This window comes from Ursus americanus, chromosome 11, assembly GCF_024610735.1.
Source record: "Ursus americanus isolate L20-20 chromosome 11, mUrsAme1.1.p, whole genome shotgun sequence".
Taxonomy (NCBI): domain Eukaryota; kingdom Metazoa; phylum Chordata; class Mammalia; order Carnivora; family Ursidae; genus Ursus; species Ursus americanus.
This window is the reverse complement of record NC_142137.1, coordinates 55,356,997-55,378,051: the sequence shown is the minus strand read 5'-3', so window position 1 is coordinate 55,378,051 and position 21,055 is coordinate 55,356,997. Positions and strand designations below refer to the sequence as shown.

The 21,055-nt window shown below is 39.3% G+C and overlaps 1 pseudogene; it reads left to right on the top strand.

Annotated features, from left to right (window-relative positions):
• The first annotated feature begins 2,581 nt into the window (after positions 1-2,581).
• LOC123800426 (serine/threonine-protein phosphatase PGAM5, mitochondrial pseudogene) lies at positions 2,582-3,349 on the top strand (annotated as a pseudogene).
• Positions 3,350-21,055: the final 17,706 nt, after the last annotated feature.

Here is a 21,055-nt window from a genome sequence, read left to right as displayed (position 1 = left end):
TGCCTCTTCCTTGCCATACGGTGTAATCTTGGACAATTCTCTATATTTAGATTTTCTCATCTATAAAACATAGATAACAAGTGTCTACCATGGAAGGTTGTTGAGAGGATTAAATGAGCTAATGCAAAAAATAAATAGCTAAGCATTGTGCTTAGACCCTAGGAAGCGCTCATTTTTTTCTTTATTTCTTAATGTAGTAGGTAATTCTCATTTTAATTATTTTACTAGTTATATAAATTATTAAATTATGTACTCTTGAGTGAATTTTACATATATTTATATGAGATGGATTTAACTTTTTAATTTTTTTCGTGTAATATTCATGAGCCATACAATGGTTTTTTGTTTGTTTTTGGTTTTTTTGCTATAACCAAAGACATACTGAATGATAGATTACTTAAACAAAACAAAACAAAACAAAAAAAAATACAGAGCTTAGCAACCGAAGTGGCAATATTCCCAAATTTCTAGAGTGGTTCGTATCTGAGTCTTTTGGTAGAGATAGAGATAGCTCTCAAATGAGTCTTTTAAAATATTGAATTTGAGCAAATCCAGAACTTGGCATGTATTGTAGAAAAAAAAGTCACTCAAGAGGAAGGAAAAAATGAATTTAGCTTTTCTGCATGTTTCACTATGAACATTGTATTATTGTAGAGCTTTCAGTATTTGGAATATTTAAAAGGGTTCATTTGCCAGCAGTGTATATTGAGCACTTTCACTGTGCCTGGCAATATGTTTTGCTGCTTTTGGGTACTTCTTTGCTCTTGAGGAGCTTATGAGCCAGTCAAGTCATTTTAAAAGTTGAAGACAGTCCCACCTCAATAATCAGGGAAACTCCATATCTGTTCTTTCTTTCTTTTTTTTTTAAGTTGATAAAATTGAACTCTAATATTTTTCCTGGTTTTTTTATTTTTTTCATTCCTCTCAGCATGTTGGGTTAGGCCCTTTTATCCTATGCGGTATTTCCCTGTATTGAGATTTTCCTTCCCTACTTTTGTGTAGAGTGATCACTAGAGTCAGTTCCTGAAAAGAACCCTTCAGTGCCATCCCAGGACTTGAGAAAACAGGTCCTTGACTTCTTTGTCCTGACTGGTCCCAGCTTGCTTTACTAGCCTTGTAGTCTTACTCCTTAAAATTAGTCCAGTGGCACAGTTAGTCTTAACTAATCAGAACCTGAAGTCACTGCACTGTTTTGGGGGCTATGCTTTAATTCATGCCATTTCCTCTGCCTTAAGTGGATTTTCCAAAAACTTTTCCAGGCTCTGTTCAGAGGATACTCCACAATCCTCCTAGCTGGATAGGAACCCTATAATTTGTAATCTATAGCCCTTGTTAAATTCTTACCTTTCATCACCAATCTTTATATCTGAATGTCATTTCCAGTTGGTCAGGTTCTCAGAGATAGGGTTCCAGTACCTACCAGGATACTTTGCATACAAAGAGCTATTGCTAAATAGCTACCACTCTTAAATACCTACTATAATTGTGCTACAATTTTGCAAAGTAAGTATTATTGTCTCTGTTTTAAATTGTGAAGAAACTCAGTATCAAAGAGATTAAGAAACTTGCCCAACACTGTATAGTTAGTAAGTGGCCAAACTGGTTTGTCTGATTCAAAAGCTCTTGCTATTTCTTTTATGCCATACTGCCTTGGTACTAAAAATAAATAGTTAAAAATCTTAAATGGGTGTATTTATGGTAAAGCACTTTACTAAAATTGCATCATATACATTGCCAGTATGCTACGTGGAGTCTTAACTTGAGTAACCAGCTTAACTGCATTGGACTAACTGATGTACTCCTACTTTCTTCAGATTTGCCTTCTAAGATTTTATGGACACTAATGGATAAGGTTTGAATAGTCTAGTTTTGACTTATCTTGGGGTCAGTGAAACCGACATAAGCACAGTTTGCTTGGTCTTTTGTTTTTAAGTAGATAATTTTGCTTTTACCTAATATCCTTTGCTAAGTAACTGATAAGGTAAAAATAGTCTGCTTATCTTTTATGAAGAATTTTTTTCTACTGAGGTATAAAATACATGGGGGGAAAGCATATAAAGTGTGCCAATCTTAAGTATATAGCTTGATGAATTTTTATATACGTACACCTGTATAGCTACTAGATCAAGAAAGACAACATTACATCTATCCTGAAAGAGAAAATTTTCATGCACCTCCCAGCTAGCACCTCCCCTAGAGGTACTGATTTCCATCCCTACAGATTAGTTTTGTCTATTGTTGGATTTTAAGGGTAGCCAAATAATATGTATTCCTTTGTCTGACTTCTTTCATTCGGCATAGTTTTTTGAAATTTGTCCATATTCATGTGTATATATTTTTTCTCATATTCTTTTTTCTGTAATATTCCATTGTATCAACATACCACAGTTTATCCACTCTGTTAACAGACGTTTGGGTTCTTTCTAATTTTGGCTATTACAAATAAAGCTGCTGTGGGCAAGGGGCTGGCACAGGTCAGGTGGGCATGGCATTCTGATAGGTGTGGCAGCTGGTGGCCTGTGCCCTAGTGAGGGGCTCAGGCACCGTGCTTTTCTCGGCAGTGGTGTTGGGGAAGCGCTGCATGGGTGGGGACACAGAGCCGCACACTCTCAAGGCGCCAGTGTGGGTGGGGGCCATGTGCCATGGGCTGGGCATCTGTGACCCCAGCTGGGACAGGCAAGAACCACAGTCCCTGGTCAGCCTAACAGAAGAGGAACCTGGACTCTGGAGAAGAGGAACTGGCATCCAGGCTGGACCTGTAGGAAGCCAAGGCCAGGCGATACATCTTTCTTAACAGGCACTCCAGAACCATGTGGATGCTTCCCTGGAGAAGGACTGCACTCTGAAGCTCTTGGGTCATGAACAGGCTGAACTAACTGGGCTCTGACTGGCAAGCCTGGGGTTGAAGTTTAATAAAATTTTCCATTCATCCATGAGCCGTGCAACAGAAACCACTAATATCAGCTCCAAGCACCTGCCAGGCATCTACAAGATCAGCACAGACCTGCTAAGGGAAGACACCCTCGTCGAGCCTGACCCACCTGTGCCCTGCGAAGCCGGAGGCTGTGTATTACGAAGGTGGAGCCTGGATCGAGGCCACCGTCCGGAACTACGTCCACGGGCAGACGCCAGGCGGCAGGAGGGCAGCTAAGAGCTCTTCATCTGCCATGCCCACATCCTCCACTCCACCATGGGCGGGGTGCTGCACTTCCCTGCGGAAGGCTGGCCCCGTCTCTCTCTCAGCAACGGCAGCATCACCCACCTGGTCGTCTGGCCTGATGGCTGAGTGGCACGAAGGACCCTCGGGGACATGGGGTTCATGTCTCTGGACAAGATCTCCCAGTCCTGAGGGCTGCTGCAGTACCTGCTCTCCTCAAACCCCAGCCCGGCTCCCGCGGGTGTCGCCAAGGACGCAGCTCCTGTCTTCCCTCCACAGCCTCGCTGTGGGTACATTACATTTCTCCAGGAGGAGCGTGAAAAAGTAGGAACATCCGAAGTAGCTAAAATATGGCCTTTCAGTCCGTACTTCCTGCGCAGGATGGAAAAGGGAATCGTTCTGAGCAGGTCAGCCTGATTTCTCTCTTGTGGTTTTCTGCCTTCTATACCAGGAGGAGGCCTCACTGATGCCATCCACAGGGACCACGGCCAGTCCACACCAGGGTCTTTGGTGGTGACCACAGCTGGCCACGTGAGCCCCTCAGAGCTCGCCAGCAAAGCTCATCAGTCAGGACGGGCTCTGAGGAGCAGGGATGGCCAGTGCTTCTATTCAGAAGGTATTTCTTGTCGTACCTACTTTGTTAAATCCCTTATCACTTAAATATTTAAGATTCTCCTCAACTGGGTTCTTGCTTTGATAGCCAGTGTCTCAGACTAGAGTCCTGTGCCTCTGACGCTTTGGATCTGAACTCACCCACATCGCTGGGCCTTTCCCGCCCCCGGCCGCACCTTGGCAGGTGCAGGGGGTGACTGGGCCGTGAGAGCGCCATGGGCATTCTCTTTCAATAAAATATTCCACAGCTCAGTCTTTGTCTTTGTATGTTAATCCTTTATGCTTACATGTTGGACTATTTAGACATGACGTGTCCATACTAAATATTCTGTTAAGAGAAACTACAGTCTCTATGAAGTGGTTATAAACATTTTCTGCAATAAGTGCAAGTAATTGGCGTTTTGATCCATTTCTCTTGGAAATAACTTTGGAAATAACTACAAAATAAAATTTTACTTTACTGAAAAACAAACAAAAAACAAACCCAAAGCCGCTATGAAGAGTCATACACAGACCTTTTCATGACATTTGCAGTATTTTACTTGGGACTGTATCTCAGACTAGAATTTTAAAGTCCTGGGGTAGCCATGTATTAGTTTTAGTAAATTCTGCCAGGTAACCGGCAGTGAACAAGTTTTACCCTCCCATCTGGGAGTGGTAGTTCTACATTTTCACCAGTGCTTGATATTGTTTTTCATTTTAAGCCCTCTGGTTGATGTGAGCTGGTAGCTCATGGTTTTCTTTGGTTTTCTTTTCCGTTCCTTCATTATTAATGTTGAGCACGCTTTCATATGTTTTGTGCAGTACTTATTCAGGTCTTTTGCATATTTTTATTGGTTTGTTTGTCATCCTGTTGATTTGTAGGAATTCCTTATATTTTAAATTAGAGTCCTTTGTTGGATGTGTGTGTTGCAAATAGCTTCTCAGTCTGTCACTTTTGTATTTTCACTTTTAATGATGTCTTTTGATAAACAAAATTCCTAAATCCAGTTTATCAGTTTTTTGAATACCATGTTTTGTGTCCTGTTTAAGAAATCTTTGCCCATTCCACAGTCATGAAGATCTTCATTTTCATTTCACAGTTAGGTCTATGTTTCATTCTATGATTTGCAGTACTTTTTTGTATGATGTGAAATAAGAATCTAGGTTACTTTTTTTTTTTCCCCACTGTAGGAATCCACTTGCTCTAGAATCATTTTTTGAAAAGAATTTCCTTTCCATCTTTGAGTTGCAATGGTGAAAATCTGGTTTCCATCCATCTATGTGGGTCTGTTTCTAAACTTCTTTTCTTGTCTTATAGATAGCTGCCTTCTTGCTATGTCCTCTCCTCTGTGCATGTATGGAGAAAGAATAGTCTCTGATGTCTCTTCCTCTTGTAAGGACATAAATCCTGCCCTTATCTCATTCAATCTTAGTTACTTCTTTTTTAAAGGCCCTGTCACCAAATATAATCATGTTGGAGGTTAGGGCTTTAACATAAGAATTTGGGAGGGATACCGTTCACAATCTATAACATTCCGCTCTCTAGCTCCCTAAATTCATGTCCTTCTTGCATGCAGAATACATTCATTCCATCCCAACAGCTGTAAGAGTCTTAACCCATTCCAGCATCAACTCATAAGTCTACAGTCCAAAATCTTCTCTAAATATCATCTGGGGTGCCTGGCTGATTCAGTCGGTAGAGTATGCGACTCTTGATTTCAGGGCCATGAGTTTGAGCCCCACATTGGCTGTGGAGCCTATTTTTTTAAAAATGAAAAAAATTAAATATCGTCTAAATCAGGTATAGATGAGACTCGAGGTAAGATTCATCTTGAAGCAAAATTCCTCTCCCATAGTGAACCTGTGAAACCAAACAGATTAGGGGGTGCCAAAATACAGTGGTGGGACAGAAGTAGGATAGAAGAAAGGAATTGGTGGGTCCCAAACAAGGCCAACATTGAGCAAGGCAAACTCCATCTGACTTTAAAGCTCAAGAATAATCCTCTATGGCTTCACAATCCGCCCTCTGGCCCCATAGCCCGAGGCAATTGCCCCATCCCTGAGGCATTGGGTGGGGGCAGCCTGACCTACTGAAACCAAGGATGGAGCCCCACCCTCTTAAACCAAGGGGGAAACAGCCTTGCCCTCTGGGGCTGTAGTGGGAGTAGAAGTGAGGATGTCTGAATTGCCCTGGGGTCCTTCTTTCCTTTTCATGAGGAATAAAGCATCTTTGCAGCCCAATAGTTCTATGTCTAGTCCTGTTCAATCTCAGAAGTCCAAAAGCCTTCCTTTATTTCATCCTGACTGTGTTCTGTTTGGTCCAAACAGTCGGAGTCTCTGCTGATATAAACCCATCTCTATTCCTGGCTTCTGCTGATTTGGCTGATTAATAACTCCAAGGGTTATCTCCTCATGGAGTCATTGTTCAGCCACACCCTTGGTGTTTTCTCCAGGACATGCTTTCTCATTTTTTGCACTATGGATAGACTGAAAATTTTTCCAAATCTTCAAGTTCTTTCTTTCCCCCTAATGATTCTTTCAATTAATCTCTCTTTTCTTGAATTCTATTCAAGCAATAAGGAGAAGCCAGGCCACACCCTCAACACTTGGATTAGAAATCTCCTCAGCTGAACATCCATCACTTGCAAGCTTAACATTTCATCACTTGAAGCTCTTCCACTAAACACTACAGCACAATTCAGCCAAATTATTTGCCACTTTATGAGAAGGATCATCTTTCTTCTGTTTCCAAGAGTGTGTTCTTCATTTACATCTGAGTTCACACCACAGTCTCCTTTAACTTTTTATTTCTTCAAGGCAGTCCTGGCTTTTTCTAGAATGCACCTCAAAACCCTTCCAGCTTCTCCATTCCAAAGCCACTTCCACATTGTTACTGCAGCATTCCAATTCACAGTACCAAATCTGTATTATTTTGTCTAGACTGCCATAATAGAATACCACAGATTGGGTGGCTTAAACAACAGAAATTTATTTTCTCACAATTCTGGAAACTAGATGTCCATGTCCAAGTGCCAGCCAATTCTGTTTCTGAGGAGGCCTCTCTTCCTGACTTGCAGATGGCTGCCTTCTTGCTGTGTCTTCACGTGGCCTTCCCTCTGTGCATATGTGCGTGCACGCATCTCACATATATATATACCTAATATATAACGGTAAAATGAGGCAGGTAAATGTAGTAAAACTCTCCCATCCAGAAAAGGGGAACATAGGAGAGACACTGGAGTCACTGGTCCATAGCAGTTCTGAAATCCCTCATGACAGATATTGGGACACTTTGGTGGGACAAAATGTTTTTTGATTGGGGCCTGATTCTACCTTCTTGTTCATTGTTTTCAGAGGCTCTGGTTCTTTGCTTTGGGGAGTTCTTCCTTTTATCTTCCTTAGCTCCTTATGATATGGAGGGTAGAGAATTTGCTGCACTTGGAACGGAGCAGCCCTTTCTTCCCACTGCTTCCATATAGGAGGAGCCAAAGGGTCATTTTTAGACTTCAGCTGATAGACTGGTTCTCTTTGGCAGCACAATTCTCTCCAAAATCCGGAAGATTTAATTTGTTTCTGATTAATTCTCTGTGCTGGTGAGCACATTTCATTTCTTTTTTTTCCCCTTTGAGTTCTCAGATCTGCCGTATCGATTTGCTTTATTACCTGTGTAGTTCTTTCTAGACCAAAAGAAAGTTATTTGGGGACTGACTGGCTTCTGTTGGAAAACTGTACCCTTAATCTGATCTTTTTCCTCATTTTATCCAAATAAAATGATTTAATGGCTATGTTATCTATCATTGCCCTGAAGCAATTTAATTTTTTTTAAAAAGGGTTTCCTGGGCCTAAGACCATCATTCAGTATCTCTGTTAGTGTGGGAGTTGAGAAGTTGTTAGTTCAGGTAACATTGCATGTTGGAAATGTCTGGAATCTCTCTGTTCCTTTTCACTTCTTATTGAAAACTGGATAGTTCTCTCTGCTCATCCCTTTCTTGAATCCCTTCCCAAATGCAGCCAAAAATAACAAATGCACACTTCAAATGTTTTGTTTCCTTACCTCTCCTAGAGCTGCAAGTTTATTAGGCAGGTGATCTGCCTCCTGAATTACCAGAAACATGCTTTATCACGTATTTTGTCATAGTATAAAATACCTATCTTCCTTAAGATCTGTTTCCTCACTGTTTCCTGACCACTAAATGTACTTTTAGTTTTTACTGGAGAAGCATCCTACTTCCGGTACCAATTTCTATGTAGTCAGGATGGGCTAAAGTTATGCTGTGCTAACAGGCCATCCCCGAACTTCAGTGGCTTTAGTGAAAGAACAGTTTGTTTTTTCTCACACTACACATCCATTGTGGATTTCTGGGAGACTGCCCCCCACACTCAGTCTCAGGCCTGCGGGTGCATCTCCATCTTATATGCTTTCTGTAATACTTGACCTTCTTGATTGCTGTGGAAGGGAAAGAGAATGTTAAATGGTCTCGTACCAGTAATTATTTATTTGCAGCCTAGAACTAGTTACATAGCTGTGTCTAACTCTAAGGAGGTAGAGAAGTTAAAGCAGAAATATAAACAGAAGGAATTGTATCATATATCTGAATAGCTAAAAGTTATATGTTTTACAGTTAATTTATCATTCTTAGGCAAATTTATCTGACCTGGAAAGCTACGTTTGAATGTGGAATTTTTGGAGTCTTGAGGTTTCTGCACCTCTGGAACATGGCAGTGTAGGAATGCTGGCCCATCTTCCCTTCTCTTCATGTTCCAGGCCCAATTCTGCACCACAGGGGACACACATTTAAGCTGTGTCCATGCCCTTGCAAATAGCCACCCCTTGGCTACCTCTTGGACCTAGGGCTGCATATACAGTGGCATAATCTGTCTTCATAAACATAGGTCTGGGAAAGAGGGCTTCACGGTCCCCACTAACAGGCTTGAAGTTCTTTGGACAAGGAACCCTATGGTTCCAGGAACCTGCAACATGGTCTAGGAGGGGAGTCTGGGCCTGGGTGGGTAGTCCCCTTAGACCCTTGACCTTCTTACTGTAGAGGAAAGGGTTTGATATGAACCCCTCATGTCCAGGTTTAGGGGCAATAGTGAGCATGTGTAATGTCTGTGTGCTTAAAAAAGGATAGGATATGGGTGAACACACAAACCTGTATCATCCTTCATGCTTACTAGTTTAGCTTCCGAGATGGAGCTGGGGAGGGAAAATGCTCTAGTCACCGAAGTTGAGTATCATGCCTTAACAACTGTAATTCTCATTACAAAGTCCCATTATGATATATAAATCAGTTTCTTATATGTTTGCTCATAGCAAATTTATATCAACCCTATGTTTTCTGATCTTATGGAATTATTAGGATTGTGTCACACTTCTGAGTAATGCTCTCACTTTGTTACCATGTCAAAAGAACAACTGAGAAACTGAGATCTAACCATCCTGAAGGCATGCAGCCTAGGTTGTAGAATCCAGGTGATCAGGTCAAATGCTGGCTCTGATACTTCTCAAATGTCTGATAGTGGGAAAGTTATCTGTTTCAAAATTTTCTTATTTGTACAAAGGGAATAAAACCACCTATTTTCAATTAAATAAAATTATATATACTAAGTGATCTACAGAAAATATTTATAGATCAAGCAAAATTCTTTCACAATGAAAAATGATGAAAAGCAATGAGATATTTTGGGGGAGTAAGTCTGAGATTTAATGCGGGGAAGATGACCTAAGGTAAGAAGGAGGTAGGGGTCCCTGGAAGATGAAGTCCTTAGTTAATATCCTGAAAAGAGAGCTTTGGGGCAGCCCTAGGCTCTTGATTATCTCTAAGAGAAGGTATGTTTTCACTATCTCAATTTAGTAATCTCTCTTGAGCCTCAGTGCCCAGATTTTTAAAATGAGGATAATAGGAATTGCTTTGATGACCTTGATAAGGATCTTTTGATAGAGTGGTGGAGATAAGAGCCAGGGGAATGGGTTGGAAAGTGAAGAGGTGAGGAAATGGGGATTATCTACATTTTTAATCTTTTTCAGATGTTTGAGAAAGGTAGTCTGCAAATACAGTGGGAGCTGGAGGGCAGTGCAAGGTTAACGAAGGTTTTGTTTGTTAAAAGTTGGGAAATAATAGATCATGGTTGTATGTTGGGGAGAAGTATCTCTAGTAGAAAGGGAGAACATGATAATGTAGAGGAGACTCTGAATGCAGAGGTGGGGTTGACTGGTGCTAGGAAAGGAAGTTTGTACAGTTAGCATTGAAGAGATGAAATGCTGTACCCAATAGCTTTTTAAATTTTTTTCCCCCTTAGTGGAATATAACGTGGCGATGTTCAGAGACATACGTATATGTACAGGTGTTGGGAGTGAGGACACCAACTGGAAGATAGAGAAAGTGGGAAATAACAAGAGTGGAGAAGTGTTCCAGAGTTGTGGGCAGGCTTTAGAATTCAACTGAGTTGGAGGTGATGGAGTTAGAGTGAAGTCATTCTCCTTGGCTGTGAGACTCCCATCTCTGAACCCTCCATCTCCATTTCTACTGCAGTAGCTTTTCCACTCCCCTGTTTTATTCGCATTTTTCAATATCCTCTAAGGCATTCTTCACTCACACAGATGCCTACCTGGGCTGTCCAAATTATCTGCAAGCTATCATTATTATTTGTCTAGCTCTCTGATTACAGAATTGCATAGGTTTTTAGTAGTCAGTCTATCCCTATTTTTTCCCATCGGTATGAGATTTTGTAGAGAGAGAGGTTTTTCAGAGATGACTGTATTGTCTTCATTTCCATATAAGGTCATTGCAACTGACTGAATATATCCCCCCAAATGTATATGTTGAAATCTTAACCCTCAGTGTGATGGTATTTGAAGGTAGGGCCTTTGGGAGGTAAGTTGCTCATGAGGGTGGAGCCTTCATAAATGAAACAAGTGCCCTTGTGAGAAGAGACCAAAGAGCTAGCTAGCTCTTTTATCACCACGTGAGGAGTTGGCAGTCTAAAACCCTGAGGAGGATTTTCCCCAGAATCCATCCATGCTGGCACCATGATCTTGGACTTCCAGCCTCCAAAACTGGAAGAAATGTTTATTGTTTAATCTGTCGAGTCTATGGTGCTTTGTTCCACCACATGAACTAAGAATGGCATGTTTCGTTTTTTACATCCTAGAATTTTAAAAACTTTAGGTGAATAAGCTATATCATCTTCCTGGCAGGTAAACAGTGTTTAAAGGAAGGTGCTCACAATATTCTGTGATGCTGGGTCCTACCTTCCAGTGAAGGTCTTCATTCCTTTCCCATGTCAGAGTCCAGGTTCCTGGAAATCAGAAACTCTGGTGAAGTAGAGCCTGCCTGCCATTGTCTTTGTGCTCATGATTATGCTCATGAAGGGCATTTCTTGCATGTTCCTGTGTACCTATTTACAAACCTAGTTGTGCAGCTGTAGTCTCTATCAGTTAAGAATTTAACAATTTAAGAAAACAGTGAACATGAATGTTATACCTGTGGTAACATGCAAACAAACATGAAAAACATTCAGTCAGTTTTGTGAAATGTTTTATAATGACGAACCACAGAATAACCATACAAGTATTGTACTTATACTGTATCTGCCAAGGTAATTGTGTTTAGCAACCATAAGTAAAAGGGACATTAACACTTAGGAGTAATTACTATTATTTACTAGGACTTACTGGGAAAATTTTCACTGTTCGTCATAGAAATTAGTGGTAACATGAAATAACTTGATTTCATCATCCTAGGTTTCATTGAGGGATCATATAGCCCAGATGCTAAAAGCCTGGACCGAGGTGTCAGGATCAGTCATTTGCTAATTGTGTGATCTTCGGCAGCTTACTAAAATGTTTGGTGTCTGAGTTTCCTCGTGGGCCAAAAAGGGATAATATGGGGCATCCCTTGTAGGGGTGATATGAAGATTAAATGAGATAATATATATATAATACCTAGATTATGCCAGGGTAAGCTCTTAGAGCTTAGAGGTTTCTAGTTAGGAAGATACTATATACTCTATCAAAAATGGATAGACCCTGTAGGTAGAAAATCAATAAAGACATAGTTGAACATAATATCCTATCAATCAACTAGATGTAATTGACATCTTCAGATGACTTTATCCAACAACAGTAGAATATATATTCTTCCCAAGCTCACATGGAACATTCACCAAGATAGACCATGTTCTGGGCCTCAAAACACAACAAATTGAAAATAATACAGATCATATGTTGTTTGCTATCAGGCCACAGTAAAATTTAACTTGGAGATCAATAATACAAAGATAAGTAAGAAATTTCAAAATACAGAGGTTAAACAACACACTTTATAAAAGGTCAAAAAAGTATATCAAGAGAAATTTTATTTTATTTTTTTTTAAGTTTTATTTATTTATTTGACAGAGACAGCCAGCGAGAGAGGGAACACAAGCAGGGGGAGTGGGAGAGGAAGAAGCAGGCTCATAGCGGAGGAGCCTGATGTGGGGCTTGATCCCAGAATGCCGGGATCACACCCTGAGCCGAGGGCAGACGCTTAACGACTGTGCCACCCAGGCGCCCCAAGAGAAATTTTAAACTCTTTTGAACAAAATGAAAACATGACTTTTCAAAATGTCAGATGCAGAGAAAGCGATGCTTAAGAGGAAAATGTAGAGCATTGAATACAAATAGTAGAAAAGAAGAAAGCCCTGAAGTCGGTAATCTAAATTTCTACGTCAGGAAACTAGAAAAAAGACCTAAATCTGAAAGTAAGCAGAAGAAAGGATGTAATAAGAATTAGAGCAGATATTGGGGTGCCTACCTGGCTTAGTTGGTGGAGTGTGGGTTCCAGCCCCATGTTGGGTGTAGAGATTACTTAAGAATAAAATCTTAAAAAAAAAAAAAAGCAGAAATCAATGAAATTGAAAATAAGATATCAGAGAAAAGCAATGAAACCAAAAGCTGGTTATTTGGCAAGATCAATAAAATTGATAAGCCTCTAGTGAGGCTGAGAAAAGGAGGATGCAAATTATTAATATCACAAAGGAGATATCATTTCACATCCCTTGGGCATTTAAATAATATTGGAATACTATGAATAACTCAATGCCCACGCCTATATCTATTGAAGATATCAAATAATTAATTGCCTTTCAAAACCAAAAGCACCATGTCCAGGTGGGTTTACTGGTGAATTCTGCCAAACATTTAAGGAAGAAATTATGCCAGTTCTTTATAATCACTTTCAGAGGATAGAAGCAGAGGGAATACTTCCTAACTTATTCGATGAGGCCAGCATTACCCTAATATCAAAACCAGACAAGGACATTAAAAAAACCCCACAAAACTACAAATCAGTATCTCATGAGCACAGATTCAAAATTCCTCACAAAATATTAGCAAATAAAATCCAACAGTCTATAGAAAGAATTCTACACCATGACCAAAAGGGGATTATCACAAGTATGCAAAGTTGGTTCAACTTTCAAAAAAAAGCAGTGAAATCTATCACATCAATAGGCTAAAGAGGAAAAATCAGATGGGGGCGCCTGGGTGGCTCAGTCGTTAAGCATCTGCCTTCGACTCGGTGTGATCCCAGAGTCCTAGGATCAAGCCCCACATCAGGTTCCTCCGCTGGGATTCTGCTTCTTCCTCTCCCACTCCCCCTGCTTGTGTTCCCTCTCTCGCTGGCTGTCTCTCTGTTAAATAAATAAATAAAATCTTAAAAAAAAAGAAAAAAAATCAGATGATTGCATCAATAGATGCAGAAAAAGCATTTGATATGATCCAACACCCATTCATGATTTAAAAAGAAACTTTTGGTAAACTAGAAACAGAGGGGAACTTTCTCAACTTGATAACGAATATCTACAAAAGCCTACAGCTAACATTATAGTTTATGGTGAGAAAGTAAAGGCTTTTCCATTAAGATCAGAAACAAGGCAAGATGGTCTCTCATTCCTTTTCAACAACGTACTAGAATTCCTAGCTAATGCAGTAAGACAGGGAAATAAAAGGTATACAGTTCAGGAAGGAAGAAATAAAACTGTCTTTGTGCACATGATACGATCATCTGTGTAGAAAATCCAAAAGAACTGACAGACAAAAAACCTGGAACTACTTAGTAATTAATAGCAAGGTTCCAGGATATAAGGCTAATTATGACAGTCGGTTGCTTTCCTATATACCAGTAGTTGAACAAATGGAATCTGAAACTGATCTTCCCCTCAATGTTGCCGTAAACCTAAAACTGCTCTAAAAGAATGAAGTCTTTTAAAAATGTATGTTGAAAATACGGAATCTGAGTTCAGACAATGCTCTTAGCTTACCTTTTGACTTCGGAAGTGAATAGCTTGTGATAACAATGAGGAAAAAAAATTCTCTCCAGAGACTTTTTTCCTTTAACTAAAACATATTCTTTAAAACAGAAAAATGGAATTCTTTATTCATGATTTGACATATACTAGGTAGTGGTCATTTATGCCCAATGAGTAAAATACTTATTGCTCACAAATGGAAGTTGCTGTTTATGTAAAAATAGATGTATAAGAGGTTAGGAACAGAAGAGGGTTGTGGGGAGGTACGTGGGGGTGCTTATAAAAAGGCAACATTGAGGGATCCTTGTGATAGAACTGTTTGCTATCTTGACTCTGGTGGTAGATACGTGAGCCTACAGGTAATAAAGTTCTGTAGAACTAAATACAGACACAAACAAGCATAATGAAACTGGGAAATCTCAAAGGACCAGTGGCTTATAGTAATATAAATACATTTATTGTGATATTCTTTAGTTTTGTGAAAAGTTATCACTGGGGGAAACAGTAAAGGGTACTCAAGATCTCTCAACATCATGTATGAATCTATAGTTATTGCAGTAAACTTAAAAAAATGCATGTGCAACTATTATATAAAACTATTAAATGGTTTTGTTTTCATTTTTGTTTTTAGGTTGTTTCTGCCTCGTTGATAAGTCCTCATTGGCTTTGTAAGTTGACATTTTAATTTTTTTATTCTCCACCCCCAACATTTTATATTTTCTAATTATGTAAGAGTACTTTTCTAGAGAACCTGGAGCAAAAATTGGAGCAAAATTCTATTATTTGGTTCTTACATTATTTTAAGGTCTGTTTCACTTTTTCTGATATCATTAGGTGATAGTTATTTTGAGGAGGTTGGAGTTACATGTCTTAGGCTAGTGCCATCTGTTTCTTTGGAGCGACTTCCTACCTGGGTTATGATTAGCAGGAGTAAAGTGCCGTCTGTGGAGCTGAGGTTGTATACACACCCATCCTGTTGGATATCACGGTCTTCACACAGAACAGCCTTGTGGCTGATAAGAGGGTCGCAACACCCTGGGAGAAAGCCACTGCTGTAAGTGGTTTGACTAGTGAGATAAAATGACTTATGCTTCATTTACATGTGAAAATCTGTCAATTAGATGAAATGAGGGTAGGATTCCAGACCGGGAGAATTTAACTTTATTCCCATTTTATCATTTGAAGTAGCTATCTTGCTATTTTGCAACTTTTTCTTTGTTGTATATTGAAAAAAAAATTAGGACTCCTGTCTTAATAATAGGTAGGTTTTTTTTTTAATTCCATGAAATGCAGACATTTGAAGTAGGAAAATTTGGATAAACATTTTTAACCTGAGAAAATAAATTATTCTCTATGGCACTGAAAATGTATTAGGTTATTAAGTGGGTTTTCCTCGGCCAGTTTCTTAGAAAAGAGACTGTGTTGCCAGTATGGAAAAAAGAAGGTTGTGAACCATAATGTGCAGTCACTGGTTTTGATTTAGGCATGTTGTCATTTTGATGAAGAACTGAAATATGCTAAGCTAATTTTAAGGACATCTTTGAGAAATATTGTCTGAAGATGGCTTTGTTTTTCATCGTGTTAGCAATGGAGGATAATATCGTTACGAAGTAACACTTGGGGAATTGGCATTCTCTGACAGTGTCTAAATCAGTTTGAATCAAATCATTTGGTTTTGTTTCACCCGTTTTGAAGCCACTAGGAAGACACCTCTAATACAGTCTTCCCCAAAGTATATGTCTTGGAATACTCATTCCTTTGGATGTTAACTGATGTTAAATGGGAAAGGGACCTATGGTCATGTAAATTGGGGGGAAAAAACGGAGTTAAAATTAGACTTATGTCCAACAACTGATTATCTAAGAGAGCCTGTGGTCTATGGTGTTTTTCAGACGTATTTCCCAGTATAACCCCAGTGTCATCAAATATGCCATAAGACTGGTGCTCCATGAAACATTTTGGGGGAAATAGTGCTTTAAAATTTAGGAAATTGGTGAAAATGACAGAATCTCTTGTACATTTTTCACAATGATGGTGAAAGAAAATAAGGACATTTGAGTTAGAATGGTAGACGTATAACATAAAAAGACTGTGAAGTATCTTAAAACAGTTGACATGCAATTAAGCATTAATAATTGTTATAGTTATAAAACAGTTTTTTATCTTGAAAGTAAAAACATGTTCTTCCTTGTTGTAGTCACCTACTAATTCCCACATCACTAATTCCCACTTCATTTCTTGAAGATTTAGCTCCTGGCTCACTGTCATCCTCCCCAAGACTAATGGTCCTAATCTTGGTGATTTTATGGCCACCTTGGGGTCCTTCCAATACCCTGATTTCTCACTTCCTTAGCTTCCTCTCTTTCAATGATCTTGTTTCCCAAACTACTTCAGCCATGTCTTCCCATGGTCACATTGTGGACTTAGTCATTAGCAATAACCATTTCCCTCCATGATCTTGACTTTAAGCATCCCATTCTCCAACAGTGCCCACTCCCACCAACAAATTTTTAACTCCACCTGGACATTTCCCTACTCGATGTAAATAGCTTCTACCCTATCATTAAAATCACCCATTTATCCCTCTCTCTTATCCCTCCTTCTTGTTTTGTTGTCCTTAGCTCTAAATCCCAAAGACATAGTCTGTCTCTTCCATGCCTGTAGCTGGCCAGCCGAACACAGCTGGAGAAAACTACCTAGCCAGGCTCACTAGTCTTACTTTAACTATTTTGGTAACTAATCTCAGGGGGCCCCTAGTATGTTCTGGCAATTTGGACAATTAATTCCTAGGAAAACGTTTTAAACCTATTTCTCTATAAACTTCCAGTTCCTCTTCTATTCTGCCTTTCACCTGATGACCCTCTTTTCTTTTTCACTGATAAAATAGAAATACCCAAAAGAGAACGTCCACAAGCACCCATCATAACACCTACCCAACCACCTGCACCTGTACCTTACATTCTGCCTTCTCTTCTTCCTCCCTGGGTGAACTGCCCAAATCGAATCCTAAAGCTTACTCTTGTACTTATGTTCTTAGATTCTATTTCCTTTCCCCTACTCAAGGGTATTGCTATAGCAGTTGTTCTTTCTCTTCCCTGGATTAGGGATTTCCCCCTTCCTTTACTTAATTATTTAACTCCTATTCCTGCTATTTACCAATTCATCTCATTTCCATTTCCTTTTACAAAATTTTTCTGTCTTTCTGTCCAATCTATCTTGATCCCATTTCAGTCAGGCTTGATTCTCACCATTGTACCCAAACTGTCTTGAGTGTCACCAATGACCTCCATATTGCAAATCTGACAGTTCTCAGGCCTCATCTTACCGGACCTGTCAGTAGAATTGACCCAGTCAGTCACACTCCTCCTTAGTGTTCTGAGTCTCCACACTTTCCCAGCTGCCTTCTAGTTACCATGACCACTTATATCAGTCTTTTCTTTTGTGCAAATACCTCTTCATTGCCCTGACTTCCAAACACTGGGTGACCCAGGGCAGCTCCTGCACTGTTTCTCTGCCTACATTCACTCCCTAGCTAAGCTGGTTCCGTTTCATGGCTTTAATACACATATATGCTGGTAACTACTAAATTGATATCTCCACTATGAATCTCTCTCCTGAACTCTGTATTTAAATATCCAAGTGCTGCACATCTGATAGGCATATCAAACCGAACATGTCCACAGTCAGGTTGCTCTCCACTCTCAACCAAACTTTCTTCTTCCTTAGTCTTCTTAATCTCTGTAAATGGTAACTCTATTCCTCCATTTTCCCAGGCTGAACTCTTTGGCACCATTATCATTTCTTCTTTTTCTCACCTGCTACATATCTAGTTGTCAGAAAATACTGTCAGCTCTATCTTAGATAAATTCAGAAGAGGACGGCTTTTCACTACCTCTTCCACCATCATACTGGTCCAAACCTTCATCACCTTTTTATTAAAATAGACTTCTTACTGGTCTCCCTACTTTTATACTTTCTCCCCTATAATCTATTCTTCAGCAGCCAGATAAATTATTTAAAACTATTAATTCTGATCATGTTACTTTTCTTGTCTAATGACTCGAGCCAGTGCAAGCCCTTTTATAGAGGTTTATCAACTTAATATGGGCCGCCATTACTTCTGACCTAACCTTTTACGGTCCCCCTCACTCACTGCTTTAGCCAAGCCAATATTCTTGTTCCAAGTCTTTTGCAGTTATTGTTGCCACAAAAAGCCATAAGGCTGGCTTCTTACCTCCTTCAGATCTTTGCTAAATTGTCATCGCACGTAGGCCTTACCTGACAAGGCTGTTTTGAATTGCCACTATTTCTCCTTGCCTTACCCTCTTAGCACTCCCTATCTCTTCAGTACTTTAGTTTTGAATCACCATCTGATATACATTTTGTTTGTCTTACCTTCCTTTGAAGATGAACTCCATAAGGAAGGGAACTTTGTGTGTTTCATTCAGAAAGAGGAAAGTGGAATAGGGGAAAGGGGTTGTGTAGCAGTTACTGACTGTGGCTAACATGCCTTTCTCTTGTTGCCTCCTGACCACAAAGATGGATAAGTGACTCATGTTGGGGCAGTCTTTGTATCTTGTCCTTCTGGTATTCTAGTCCTGGGATGGGCATGTGATCCAAGCCGGGCCAACTGGAGTTTTCCATGGGATTTCAATTTTTCTGACTGGAGGTGGTAATAAGGAAGTAATTCCTATCTTGTCATGGGTCCTTTTAACTGTTAAAAGACCATTAGACAAAAGATAGATATAGCCATACACTATAATGCCTTTGGAACACTTACAAAAGTTGCCCATAAACTAGGTGACCAAAAAATGCAAAAAGAATATTAGAGCAGATACAGGAGAGAATAAGAAAATTTTAAGTGAATACTGTATAAAGTTCTATGTAAATAAACTTTAAAACATTCAGTGTGTAAGACACTAAAGGTTATTTTGACCTAGTTTGCCTGTCAGATTGATGAATTCTTCCTAATGTTCATGTAATAGTTACTTACATGTTACATGACTTCCACAGCTCAGAAATATAAAGTAGATATATTCAAGAGACTTACATAACCCTCATTAAAACATAATGGCCAATACAAAAATTTTAAAAAGATTGTCAGTTATGAGAATAAATGTAAAAATCTCCAAGTAAGGTTTTATAAAGAACTATCTACTATGACCAAATAGGACTTACCCTAAGAGTACAAAAATGATAAAATATTTGAGAATCTTATGCATAAATACACTGTATGATAATTTTTTAAAAGTGTGAACTAAGTCCTATGGGACATTTAATAACATTTAACACCCATTTCTGGTCATCTTTTAGGAGTAGTACTTATTATGGATACAGAACATTTGTTTTGAACCATTCACACATTTATTAATAGTAAAGCCCACAAACATTTCCATCAAAATCAGGAGTAGTGACATGATGTCTGCTGGCATGATAGTATAAGTTCTAGCCTGGCAGTGAGACAGAAAAGTAACAAGCATAGTTATTAGAGGATGAGATAACACTAAAATCTTTTTTTTTTTTAAAGATTTTTTTTTTATTTATTTGACAGAGACAGCGAGAGAGGGAACACAAGCAGGGGGAGTGGGAGGGGAAGAAGCAGGCTCCCAGCAAAAAGGAGACTGATGTGGGGCTCGATCCCAGAACGCTGGGATCATGCCCTGAGCCGAAGGCAGACGCTTAACGACTGCACCACCCAGGCGCCCCCTAAAAATCTTTTTTTTTTTATTAAAGATTTTATTTATTTATTTGACAGAGATAGAGACAGCCAGCGAGAGAGGGAACACAAGCAGGGGGAGTGGGAAAGGAAGAAGCAGGCTCATAGCAGAGGAGCCTGATGTGGGGCTCGATCCCACAACGCTGGAATCACGCCCTGAGCCGAAGGCAGGAACTTAACTGCTGTGCCACCCAGGCGCCCCTAAAAATCTTTTTTTAAAAAGATTTTATTTATTTGAGAGAGAAAGAGCGAGCATGAGCAGAGGGAGAGGCAGAGGGAAAGGGAGAAGCAAACTCCCTGCTGAGCAGGGAGCCTGACGTGGGGCTCATCCCAGGACCCTGAGATTATGACCTGAGCCAAAGGCAGACACTTAACTGACTGAGCCATCCAGACACCCCACACTAAAATCTTACAGGCAATATGACGGATAGATCTATACAGTTCTGAAAATCAGTTATAAAACTCTTTTAATTAATGCAATTCCATAAGTAGTTAGAGAAATGATAAATATATGTTTAGTGGCAATAATTGGAAGCTTAAGATAATAGGTTCATTTCTTATGGCTAGCAAGAAACTAACATACTAAGAATAACTCAAATAAGAAATGTGTATTTTCAGAATTTCTTACCGTTAGTATGTATAACTTTGTTACCAGAAAATAAATAATAAGTTCTTAAGAATATGTTTCCAATACTTAGAGGTAAGAAAATTCTAGTACTAGAGTTCAAGCTCAGCTGAGTTTTGTCAGTTGTAGGCTTTCCCAGATAATTCAATAAGGAAGTCTGAATGCTTGATTTGAGAACTTTAGTTAGATTAAACATGATTAAAAAGCAGCTAAAATCTCAATCATCTATGTATTTTGAAGTATCACTGGGAGAAAAACTACATTTGAAATTTCTTCTAAGAATTTTCATTTTCTTTTTCAGTGCTTGTTTGATTAGAAGTTCTTTGGTAAAAAAATGAATAGATCTTGATACTTTTAGTAAATGGCTCCTAATGCCATTTTGTTAATGAGGACTTGGAGTATTCTATCATAATTTAGTTCCAAAAGCTCTCTTTTTAAGAGCTATAAATTAAGCAGGCAGCATGGTGGAGAGCACAAGTTTTTGAATGAGTGTGGCCAATAAGCATGTGACAGTGAGCAAGTTAATGAACGTTTCTTAGCCATAGGTTGTCTTTTATAAGACTGAAATAATAATAGCTGTGAGGATCATAAGGATTAACTGAGGTGATAGACCTAGTCATTAGCAATATTCAGTAACAACCTTTTAATTCTATATTGCTCAGTATTATAATTT